The 13,737-nt window shown below is 37.8% G+C and overlaps 1 protein-coding gene across 10 annotated transcripts in view; it reads left to right on the top strand.

Moving 5' to 3' along the window:
• Window positions 1–13,737, top strand: part of LOC150104358 (intermembrane lipid transfer protein VPS13A-like) — a 2,072,875-nt gene that overhangs the window by 994,209 nt on the left and 1,064,929 nt on the right. The gene's annotated exons all lie outside the window — the stretch shown is intronic.

Below are 13,737 nucleotides of genomic sequence, written 5' to 3'. Positions count from 1 at the left end.
AAACAATCTCACAATTGTGTGTAACTGCAAAACTGACAAAAATTAACTGTAAAAAAACTGACTAGAATAATTACAAATAGAATAATTACAAATAGTTTGTAGGTGGCATCTCCAACAAGCTCGCCAGCCTCCTCAAACAACACAAAATAAGAGTAACATTTAAACCAATAGAATCTATTCGTAAACTACTAAGATCTCCAAAAGACAACCATCCTTTCTATAAATATGCTGGCGTTTATAATATTCCATGCGCTTGTGGCTCTAGTTATGTTGGACAGACTTCGAGAAGCCTTGAAATCAGGCAAAAGGAACACATTGGCTATGTCAAAAACAACAGACAGGATATTTCTGGCCTATCATCTCATTTCTCTACAACTAACCATGTCATTGAGTGGGACAAAAGCTGTTCTCCTTACATAGAGGAAGATTACCATTCAAGAATTTTCAAAGAAGCAGCCACAGTCGCCCATTCTACTGTCAACCTTAACAGAAATCAAGGCCTAATACTCCCAGAGATATGGAAAACCCTAATCAGAACTTTAAAAATGGAAGAAATGAACTTTAATACAAACTACAGAAAGTTCCTTAGCAACAGCTAGCTAACCTTGTACATGCGATACATGCAATAATTGTGAGATTGTTTAAACTTATAAGTTCCCTGAAGATGCCAACAGTTAAAGTTCATTCATTTTAACTGTTGGCATATTAAAGTTGATCAACACTTGATCTGGAAACCAAATATTATTATTATACTAATTTATGATCAAGAAAATACCTTCATGAAGGATTATGAACATTATCAATGTTGAGAGATAGCATTGATGAGATAACAACCGAAAGCAAAAAAATTGAATTTTTGAGGACAACTTCCTCAGGCGGTATGTAACAGAGGGCACACGGGGATTGAGGGTCTTGGGTTTGATCATCTCATCAGAGGATGTTATTATAAATGAGGTGCCAACTCTCCCTCCATTTGGTGGAAGAGATCATGAAGTGATTACCTGGCTGGTTGCCAACCATGTTAGAACTTGTGAGAGGAAAGGGTATATCTGGAACTACAGTACTGGTGATTATACTGATCTCAGGAGACAGCTTAAAGCTGTAACATGGAATGAAGAGTTGATGGAAAGGAGATCAATGCTTCTTGGGTGATATTCAAGAACTATCTAGTAGTAGCAATGTCTAAATACATTCCAGAGGCCAGAAGCTTCGTGCAAAATGGACAAATGAAGAGATTAAGCATGAAATAAAAGTAAAAAATCATTATAGAAGCAACATAAAACAGGTGGTAATAATCATCTTCATGAGGAATACAAAAACGAAAGATCGAACAATAGAAAGTGTGGCTATTGAAATTAAGAGTGAAGTGATAGGGTAGATGAGATGATTGTGATAGTAGGAATGATGACTTGAGAGGCAGCGTAATTTGGGCAGCAAGAGATATGAGATTCTTACTTGAGGTTGTACAAAAGAAAATGCACAGAGGAAAGATAGTGTGCGTGTTACTTAGGTATGATAGTGATGAGCTGAGAAGTAATATTGAATAACATATTACTGCTCTTGAATAACATATTCTAGCTCTGCTGAATGTGTCACAAGAGAGGGCTGGAATATGTGGATGCTTGGAGGGCATTTGAGGACAGAAAGGAATTGTATTCGAGACACTTCTTGCATTTGAATAAGGAAGGACGTAGGCATCTGGAGAGATTGCTGTTCTGAACGGCATGGTGTGTTAATGCAGGGAAACTAGAATGCCCAGGGTGGATGGTAGCAGGGGTGGCCTCTTGTGGGAATGGGTACTTGGGAGAAGGGGGATGACATTAGGTAATGCTGAGCCCAGTGGAGTCTAGAGGGGATAATGCTAAGTATAGAAACAGTGGCATTTTTATACTTTATACTAATGCCAGGAGTATCTGGAATAAAGGAGATGAATTGGTGGTGCTGAGAGCATCAGCCTGGCCAAAGATTATTGGGATCACTGAGACGTGGTTCACAGAAGAGGATATAATAACAGGAATATCAGTAGCAGGGTACAGCATTTTTTAGCAGGATAGGAAGGGAAAGAGTGAGTGGTGAAGTACTGCTTATGATAAGGGACGACTTATGTCCTCTAAGAGTGGAGGCTTTGGAAGGCAGTGACACTAATGATTTTGAAAGCATATGGTCTGAGGTAGAGATGGGCAAGACAGGGTATTTAGTGGGGTGTTGCTAGAAACCAACGAAGAAGAATGATTGTTATGGGAGATTTTAACTACTGCAGTATAAGTTGGGAAAAGGAAGATGCATGTAGCAATAAGGGAATGGAATTTCTAGAATTCTTGAGGGATAAATGTCTTAAGCTACATGTAATACAGGGAACAAGAGCTTTGGATTTCGTCATAGCATCAGAAGAGTTGATAATACCTGAGATGACATCTCTCCCACCACTTGGAGAGAGTGACCGTATGGTTTTGGCTTGGAAGATGAATAGACATGCTGGAGTATCAAAGAGATGGGAATGTATGTGGAATTATAAGCATGTGATTATGATAGCCTTAGATATCTACTTGGGGAAGTTTCATGGAATTGGAAGGCCAGGATATCATTAGTGTTTGGGAAATTGTTAAGGAATATTTGTTAGAAGCAATAGTTTGCTGTATTCCAAAAGTGAAGAAGAGGACACAATTTGGTGTAAAGTGGATAACAAACAATATTAAACAGGAACTGCATGTGAAAAAGAGGCTATGGAAGAGATATAAGAAGACAGGTGAAGAGCAGATGCATGAAGAATATAAGACTCAGGACAGGAGAGTGACTAGTATGGTGAGGAAAGCAAAACTGTAATATGAGAAGAGATTGGCCCTAAGATCCAAAGAAAATCCTAAGGAATTTTTTAGCTATGTAGCCAGTAGGAGGAGAAATGATTGTGGAAGAATGACATTGTGCGATAAAAATGGGAATAGAGTGACTGGTGCAGAGGACATAGTGGAATTGTTCAATGAACACTTTACTAGTGTATTTCATCCTTGAGGAGTAAATTTTAATGCTAGAGGGATAAGGCAGGTTCGAGGTTTAGAGGCTGGAGGAGAGTGTGTTCCAAATACTGAGTTCTCTGGATGTCAGTAAAGCTGTGGGACTGGATGGTATTTCACCACCAGTTTTGAGAGAATGTGCTAAAGAACTGACAGCTCTGCTGACCTGGCTTTTCAATGAATGGTTGGCTATGGGAAAGGTGCCCAGGGAATAGAAGGAAGATAAGATAGTGCCATTGCATAAGGGTGGTAGCAGCCTGGAAGTGTCTAATTATAGGCCAGTTTATATGTCATCCGTAGTTGTTAAGATCTTGGAGAAATTAGTGAGGGGACCATATACAGTTGAGCAGATGAGGGTAATGTTACCCGTGAGAATCAACATCAATTTGTTAAGGGGTGCTCTTGTTTTAGTAATATGATTGCCTTCTATAATAAAGTAAGAAGAACATTAGATGAGGGAAACACATATGCTGCCATTTTCTTGGATTTAGTGAAGGCATTTGACAGGGTGCCACATGACAAGCTGATAGTTAAGTTGCAGCACATGGGTTTGGATGTCAGGTTGGTCAACTGAATTCAGGATTGGCTGTCTGATAGGTATCAGAGAATGTGTATGATGGGACAGTTTCAAGGAGGCAGAAGGTTACACGTGGGGTCCCACAGGGCTCAGTACTGGGACCTATATTGTTTAACCTTTATATCAATGACATTGTCAGTGCATTGCAGGGGGATATTCAGTTGTTTGCAGATAATGTGAATCTAGGAAGGGTTATTAGTAATAGTGCAGATGTGGTACCCCTGCAAGAGGATTAATAAGCTAGACAGATGGGTAAATGAACGGGGGTGTTGGTTTAATTCAGCAAAATATAAGGTCTTGAGATTTGGGACACATCGATGGGATACTTCATACTCTATTGGAGGAGTTGTACTGGAGGAAGTAGGGGAAACAAGAGATCTGGGGTTGATGATTGATAGAAACCTGAAATTCAAGGTACGTATTGCAAAGGTGGTAAAGGTAAAACAGAGGATTGCTGCAATACTGAGAAGATGCTGACCTGCAGAGATAAAAGAGTTATCATTCCATTGTATGAGACCCTGATCAGGCCACACTTAGACTATTGTTCTCAGATTTGGTCTCCATGATTTGAAGGGGATAAATTAACTGTGGAAAAGGTACAGAGGCAGATAACAAAGATGGTTTCAGGACTGTACAATATCAGGCAATTACAAGGATCGACTGAGGTTATGTGAACTGCAGAATTTGGTAGATAGAAGAAGGAGAAAGGAGAATTGATATGATTGAGACTTTTAAACTGTTGAGAGGTGGTTATAGGGTTGACACTGAGGTTTCGCTTGGTTGAACAGCAGGAAGGAGTGATGACAAGAGCCATCCCTGGAAGTTACGAAAGGAAACTTTGAGCAAGAGGGTGAGGAGTGGTTTCTTAGTGTGGAGGGTGGTTGAGCCGTGGAATGCATTGCTTGATGGAGTAGTGAGAGCGAGAACAGTCAATGAGTTTAAGGAGTGGTATGATAGACTTTGTGTTTCCTAGGAGGGACTTCCCGCGATGAGTCTTGATTGACTTTGTATTTCATAGGAAGGACCTCCTGCGAAGAGTCTTTTGACTCCATGGCGGCCTGAATAATAATAATAATAACAGTAATAACAGGAAAGGAAAGTGACTCGTTTGGTAAGGGTAGCAAAAGTCCAATATTAGCAGCAATTAGGTACTGAAGGCAAAAAAAAAAAAATCCTAGGAAGTTGTTTCAATATGTAGCTATCAAAAAACATAGCAATTATGGTAGAATGGCTTTTGATTGGAGAAAATGGTATAAGAACTTCTGCTGCAGAGGACATAGTTGATATATTTAATGAGAAGTTCATTAAGATATTTCCTTCTTGTGAATGAAGTGGCATCATGGAGATTTTAAGAGCAGCAGGTGATTATCAGGAGTGACTGACTGTGAGTGAGGAAGAAGTATATGAGGAATTAACCAAACTTGATATTAATAAGGCTGTGTGACTTGATAATATATCACTGCTTATTTTGAAGCAATGTGCTAGGGAGTCGATATTTGCCATAAAATATTTGGACCTGACACATTGATCAAGTCCAAATGAATGGAAGAAGGCTTGATTATACCCCTTCATACAGGAGGTGACAGAATTCAAGCAACAAGTTATAGCCAATCTGTGGGTTAGATGTTGTGGTTAAAGTGTTGGGAAGGCTAATGAGAATCTGGATTCAGATTTGGATTGAAAACTGTTATTATCTTTGATGTACAACACGGATTTGCTAATGGTAGATCATGTTTATGTAATCTACTTGCTTATTACAGTAAGGTGACAGTAGCAGCATTGGACTTTGCAGATCAATACTTAGTAATATACTTAGATTTTGCAAAGGCATTTGATAAATTACCACATAAGTTGATAGTCAGACTAGAGTGGATGGGGATGAATATTAGACTAGTGCATTAGTTTGTCAATTTGCTTTCTGATAGATGTCAATAAGTTGTGTATGGGGAGAAATATCCCAGAAGAGGAACGTCACTAGTGCCGTGCCACAGGGACCTATTTTAGAGCCATTGCTGTTTATCCTGTATGTTTAATGATATTGGTGAAGATTGAATGGGATATACAGTTGTTTCTAGATGATGCAAAGTTGGGATGAATTATGAGGTGATATACAAGTTGGTAAGGGATTGTTATAGGATTACCATTGAAGAAGATTCTCAAAATGGATTGGAGGAAAACAAGAGTTCATCCCTAGAAGCTGTATAAGGAGGGTCAGCAAGACAGCGAGAATCAGATTTTTTGGATTGAGAGTTGTGAATGATTGGAATGCATAGCCCGAGATCATGGGTCTGCACAGGATTTGAATGTGTTTAAGGCATGATATGATGAGCTGAATGTATGACAAAAGTGATCACCTAGATGAGTCTCTGACTCATCTGACATTTTTTTCCCAAAGGTATTTAATAGTTGCCCCATATGATAAGTTGATATTTAAGTTAAAATATATTGGGTTGGATATCAGATTAGTGAATTGGATACGAAATCGACTATCTAATTGATATATGAGAGAGTTATATGGGGGGGGGGAAACTGGATCATGGAAAATGAAGATACTAGCACAAAGTCCACAGGAATCAGTACTGATGCCTTTGCTGTTTAATCTTTATATCCATAATATTGTCACTGAGTTGCAGGGAGATGTTCAGTTATTCACAGGTGATATGAAGCTTGAGAGAGGAGTGAGTGCTAATGTTCTTGCACTTCAAGAATATTTGGATAAGCTAGAAAGAGGAATAAATGAATGATGTCAGATTAATGCAACTAAGTGTGAGGTATTGAAATATGGAATCCACTGATTGGAAGCTGCATATTATATTGGTTGATCTCTACTAGAAGTGGCCAAGGCAAGGGATTATTTTTACATTGGATTAGTACTGAGATCTGGTCACTGGGATTTGAAGATGTTAAATTAACCTTGGAGACGTTACACAGGTAGGTAACCAAAATGATGTTAGGACTCTACTGTGAAACTAAACTGAGAGCATCAGAGTTTTGTAGATGGAAGATGAAGTAGTGATAGGAATGGTGAGTAGGAAGGTGAGAATTTACTTTTTTGCATGAAGTGTACTTGTATCATGGAATTCATTGCCTGATGAAGTGGTGAATGTATGAACAATGAATAGATGTAAGGAGTGGTATGATAGATTTTTTTGTTGTCTAAGATGGGCCTCCCATGATGAGTCTCATGACTCAATCAAGTTTCATGATCATAATAATTATTATATCAACAGAGAATAAAATGATGTATATTTACTTCTAAGACTATAATTGGAAAAGCAAACCAAAACTGTTGATATGATATGCACTTTTGCAAGTTTATTAAACTGTGTTATAACTCTCAACTAAATGTAATCAGTCTTAAATTAATATCTTCAGCTATTAATTTAAGACTGATTAATTTAAGACTATCAGGACATGCAATATCAAATAGATTCTTTACCTAAGATTGTCAAGAATTGTGATGTGATTGTCCCTTCAAGTGTCAAGATTGACACATGAATACCTACTGGTATTGCTCTTTTTTTAAATATGTATGCCAAAAGCAGAAATAAGGGAATGAATTTTTTAGAAATTTTGTGGAGCTCTACAACATTCTCCTGACTTAAATTCATATGACTGTCTCACTATCAAAAATTTGCAAGATTATTGATCATGGCCATCAGATGAACAATCAGTATCGCCTTCCTACTTCCATAAAGTGTATTACTTGGAGAGGATTACATCATTTTCCAACTTGTTTGCTGAGAGAGCACAGCAAGATAAAGTTGGTTTTTATGTAGATGCTAGACAAAGTTAAGCATACAGTTGGAGATTAATATGAAAATTCTAATAAGTAGCAGGGAAATTGGAGTGTTGTCAGAGTGGGAGGGGAAAGAGTGAAAGAGGTGCACTATTGCTGCTTTGCTTATCTTGACTCTGTTCCCTTTCAAAGGGAACATAGCCAGTATGTGACCAACTGTGCCATGCATGGCACAGTTGGTCCCCGATATGTCTACGACCAAACTCATTCAGATGCAATCCATCAACTTTAAACTGCTGCAACTTACCTTCCAGTTCACTTCATTCAAAAAATGTACATCCTTTTCGTCATAAACTCAGCCATCTTGCTAGCATATTAGACACTTTATTCTAACAGCAATCTCTTTTCACCTTTCTCTTTTTTACCATCTAATTCATATGTCCATGCAGCTGTCACTTAATCTGATAGACATTTATTCCTTCCATGCAAAACAGCAGTTATTTTTCTCAGTGTGTCATACTGAATAACTAATGATTGAATCTTCATATAAACCACAAAAACTATCCATTGACAGTTGCTTCATGCTACCACCATCTTCCTCCTCATTTACATTTATCAGCTCAGATATTTTCATTATTCAAATGCTTTATTTCTCTTCATTTTCATCAACTCTTACCTGAGCTCTTACAGTTTCTTTTAATTGCTATACCTGAATGACATACTTCATCTGTTTTTCTGACTATTTATGGTGAAACTATTCTTATTTGTGAAACTTTTGGAACAGTCTCAGCTATCATTTGTAGTCCATAAACCTTTATTGCAGTGTATCCACTGATAATAAGATAGTATATGACTTGAAGTTTAAGCTGAAATTTTTTGCAGTACTTTCATGCACTTCCTTACAGCTGCCAATTTCAAAATGTAAACCACTAACAGTAAACTAAATAAAAAAAACACAAACCAATAAAATTAAAGATAATAAACACCATGGAATGCTTATATTATTATTATTGATTTTAATATCTGACCTTTATAGCATCACAGGATTCATCACAGCATCGAACCATACTCCGAACCCATTAACAGATTCTGCACTCCTGACACTTTCAGGCAAAGCATTCCACTCATTAATCACTCTCTATGCAAATATCCTTCTTCTCACTCCCCTGTGTACACACCTGCCTTATACAGATTCCATGGATCACCTGTAGTTCCACCCCTGTCTTCCTGTACTCTATGAAATATCTTCTCCACGTTAATCTGGTAACAACACCTCACCAACTTATATCTCTCAATTATATCCCCTCCTCTTCTTCTCCTGTTCACAAGGCTCTGCAAGTTGCATTCCCTCAATCTCTCCTCATATCTGACATTCCATAAACCTGACACTAACTCAGGAAGCTTTCTCTGGACCTTCTCCAATCCATCCTCATCCCGCTGAAAACCAGCTGACCAAATCTATGTGCAGTAGTCCATATGTGGCCTGATCAAAGCCTTATACAGGAAAAGCATAACATGTTTGCTTCTGCCTGTCTATGCCCATTTCATTATTTCTATAGTCCAGTGGGATATTCTTACAATATCATCAGTGTGATCCCCAAACTTTAAGTCTCTGTCCACAATCCCCCTCAGATCTCTCATCTCCTCCACCTCTGCCAGAATTCCTCCATTAATTGTATACTTTACATCCCTACCTTGCCTACCAAATTTCAACACCTTACACTTATTCCCTCCCTCCCTCTTTTTGAAGTGGAATAATTTTTGCCACCTTCTATTCCTTTGGAACTCGCCATGTTGCAAGACACACATCCAGTCTTAAAAAATTAAGCATTATATTAATGTAAAAAAAAATAATAAATAAAAATCTATGGAGTACAGTTTAAAACATTGTTTCCTCAACAAAATTCAAAAACACTACTGTGCTCTTTCACAATACTAGTGATTCTTAATGGACATTCACTTTAGCAAATTTTCTAATAGCCTATTCCTATAGTACTTAAGAGTTTTCTGTAATAAGAATTGACTTTAGTAATGAAAGTGTTGAACTATCATAGTACTGAGTACAATGGTGAATTCTTCTTCACCATTGATACAGTAATAAGGTAATCAAATTATTATTATTATTGCACCTACCATGAAGTCAGCAGACTCATTGTGAGAGGTTCATTCAATTGACAACATGTTTATCATACTGAACCTTAAAATGCTTAACACTACTTGCATTAACAACACATTCTGGTCACACATTCCATTCACTGGTGGGAGGGGAAAGCAGGAAGCTTCCCTCTCACCTTCTACTATTTTTATAATCCAATTTGGATTAATTCAATAAAATTGTCTCAGCTTAAATCTCTCTATCATATCACCTCTTCTACTCCTATACACTAAACTTTGCAATCCACATTTCCTCAACCTGTCTCCATAGCCAGCATTCCAAAGTCATGATATTGTCTTGGTCACTCGCCTCTGGACCCTCTCCAATGTTTCCGATGACACTGAAATTCAGGTGACCAAATTTGAGCAAAATATTCCAAGTGTAGTCTGACCAGTACTTTATATAGTGGCAGAACCACTTCCTTATCTATGCATGTTAGAGTACTTCTTATAATAGCAGCACTGTACTATGTGCAGTCTTTGCAAAACTTCCAATATATCTTCTAAACTTCAGTCTGTCAACTGTCTCTCCCAAATCTCGAATCTCATACACTTCCTTAAGTGTGCACTGTCAATATAGTACACAGCCTTATATTTCTGCACTCCAGAAAACTACCACCACACTCCTTTGTCCAAGTCAAAAGTCTTCTCTAATCTTCCTAAAGGAGTTAGCATTTGCAGTACTACTTATAATTCTCCACAACTTATCATCATCAACAAACTAATGAAGATCTCCATCACTCCAAATGATATATCATTTACAAATAAGTTAAACAGCAGAGGTCCAAGAACAGAACCCTGGGGCACACCACTGATTATCCTCCTTTCTTGAGACACTGCTCCATCATACACAAATTGCTGGTATCATTCAGAGAACCAATCTCCAATCCATCCAAACAATGTACTATCTATTCCCATCCTCTGCAGCTTGTGAACTAATTTATCATGTTGTAATCTATAAAATGCTTTTGCATAGTTCAAGAATATCACTGTATATGATTCTCCCTTATCTAAACTCTCATTACCTTATCATAAAATGCAAGTACATTTCTAAAACAAGGACTGCCCATTACAAATCCATGCTGATCATCATAAATCATGCTGTGTCCATCCATCAACCAATTCTATATTATATTCCTAGCCAATCCCCCAACACCTTGCCTACAACCAATTATACAGACTAGTGTATAATTGGAACTTCTGTCCTACAATTATGCTTGTGGAGTGGTACTATTTTGCCTTCTTTTCACTCCTTAGGAACCCTATTTACTGCAGGACTTTCATTAAATAACCAGGTCAAGGGCATTGATAACTATTGTGCACTTTCCTTAAGAATATGTGGTGATACATCATCAGTTCCCACAGTCTTATTAAAATCTAACTAAATCAACACCTGATATACCTCTGATTATTTCACTTCCAATTCTCCAAATATTTGCCTCCCTTCTATCTTTTGCACCACATCGTTTACAGTAGTATTCTATACGATAATAAAGTGCTCATTCACTAATTCCACTATATTCTTTGCAACCATTATTCTGCCACCAAGACTATCCACCAGTGTCAACCTGCCATTTTTCTCTTTTTTATTATATAGTGGAAATATTTCTTGACCTGACCAGCAAATTTCCTCTCATACTGCACCTTTTCTTCCTTTATCATGCTCATCGCCCTTCTAGCCTCCACTTTATACTCTTCATGGATCCGATCTTCACCAACTGTCTTGTTCCTCCTCCATAGCATTTTCTTTTTCAACACAGCTTGCTTGATTTCACCGTTCATCCATTTCACTCCTACTCAATGTACTTGCTTAACCCTTTGTATGCAGTTATACATTGATTATGTCAGATACTGCTTTGTGAATTTTCATGCACAGCCAACATCTTTTCTGCTCAGCTCATCTAACTGGTGTATTTAGCTTATCACTAGTTAACTACAGAAACACATATCACTCACCTTATACTTCCCCATATATCCGTTATTCGTTTTGGCAGTAACATTTTCTTATTTCACCACTTTTTAAACAGGTACATCATCATCACTCTCAGCATCCGGTGGCAGTGTCCACACCTCATTAACAACTACATCTTGTGAAGTTATCACCGAATCCAAAACATTAAAGGCTTCTAGTTGCTTCACTCATGTACTACTTAAGATATTTATCTCTCAAAAATTCATAAACTCATTCTCCTTGTTCCCATACACTATCTCCTATTTCCATTTTATATTCCTGTAATTACAGTCTCTCATAAGGATCACCTTCTTTTTGCATGCCCAACCATTTATTGCCTAAACATTTCACAATCCATATTCTCTACATTCTCTGGGCTATAATGCATCCTATCAGATATACTGGACTGTTAATTTCAACTTCACACCACACAAGTTTCAAAATCTGTGCATGCACTATCAACTTCCACATTTTGTGGGCACATTTCCTCTGCAATCAGTAAAAGCACTCCTACTCCCCTTCTCACCTTCGTATCCTTCTGGAAAATTATATATCCTTCCATTTCTATTCCCAACATCCATCCTCCTCAGACAACCAATTTCACTAATTCCAATTATCTTTGGGCATACATCTCATCTCATCTTCTTTATACCCTCTTTTACCTTGCGGTGTCGAGGGTCCATTGATCATCGTACCTCAATCCGTTTACAGGATAAAGTGGTCAGCCCTATGCCCCGGTATATCCTATGGCCTGTAGTGTTAAGTTCTCAAGGCCAGTTTGCCTGCTTTGCGGGATGAAAAACCCCAGAATAAACTGGGGAAAAAACCCTGCTGTCCACGCCCAAGACTGGATAACTTGGCTATGGCTGATGAAGATCCTTCAGCTCCTCACGTCACCGACGGGAATCAAACCTAGGACACTCCTTCCCTAGGCATATGGTTGCGAAGCGCACAGCCACTAGGCTAACCGCGCGGACCTTTGGGCATACTGAATCAATAAATGTAATAAATGCAGCTCTCTTATTTCGAATACTCCTAACATTTCTATACAAACATAACAATCTCTGTGTCTTTGAGTACATTCTACTAGCACCCACCTTCTACTTTAGATGCTATACTACACCTCTCTCTTCAGTCTATCCACTTCCCTTTCTCTGAACCAGACTGTTAAATGCCATTCATATGTGCCCCTTCATCACTTTATGGATTCTAACACCTTATGCTCTGCAACCACATTGAAATGCAATTTTAATGGGTTTGGTATTGGATCTAACTTTCCTTCAAATTCGCTCCACAGATTTACAAATTGTACCACCTTTGCTTCACACAACTCGACCATTTTAGTATTCATTATCTCTTCTCTCATTCTCAATTTACTATTGTCATATCTGGACAACATGCTAATCAACAACATTATTTTCCTTTACTTGCTGCAACAACTTCCTCAAGTCTCTATTGACATTCTTTTTTTTTTTACGAACTAAGGCATTTGTGCAACTACTATTTTTTGATGCCCTCTCTTTCCCTTTCTGCAATGCATCAGTTATTTGCTTTATTTTCCCACCAGGAAAGCATGTTTTCTGTCACACCTGTAATGATTTGAGTCCCCATACAATGATATATGCCATCCACTATCCTTTGGCTCTTTCTTCGTATTACTAACTTTCTCGTTCTCATCAGGGAATCTCTTCTTTAGATGTTTAATATCCTCTTCCAGATGTTTCATTTCACTTTTCATTTTCACTAACTCTTGCCTAAGCTTTTCTACTATGGTCCTGACTCTTGTTCCCATTTCTAAGCGCTCTAATCCATCAAGACACTTTTCACATACATTAATGCTTTCTTACTTTTTGTTTACCAAAACAGTCCTCAAATCTTTCACATTTTCTGTGCATGCACTGTGTTGCAAAAATTGTGTAGCAATTTTTGCAACACATCCACTGCAAAAAACTCAAGGCAGAACTCGCTCTTCATACCAAAGCTTTCCGTGCTGACAACATGCATTTCTTTATGGACAACATTTTCAGAATCAGAAGCAGTAAGAAAAGACGTAGCAAAACTCACCATAAACAACAAAAATTCCAACAACACTACTGAAGAACACTTGTATCCATTCTGAAAAAAATGCTGCACACTTTATGATAAAAAGCCACACTATATACTAATCAAAAACACTTTTTTTAGCACATCTCAAATCTATTGGTACGTTCACTCATGACTCTACTGCCACCATGTACATATTACATTAAGCAATGGCAGTGAATTTGATGATATGAATCAGTTGCTCATATTTTTCTTTCCAGAG

This window comes from Typopeltis vanoorti, chromosome 8 (genome assembly GCF_054136105.1).
Source record: "Typopeltis vanoorti isolate ZY-2024b chromosome 8, IOZ_Tvanoo_1.0, whole genome shotgun sequence".
Lineage (NCBI taxonomy): Eukaryota > Metazoa > Arthropoda > Arachnida > Uropygi > Thelyphonidae > Typopeltis > Typopeltis vanoorti.
The sequence above is the reverse complement of the archived record's forward strand: the minus strand, read 5'-3'. Positions and strand labels throughout refer to the sequence as shown.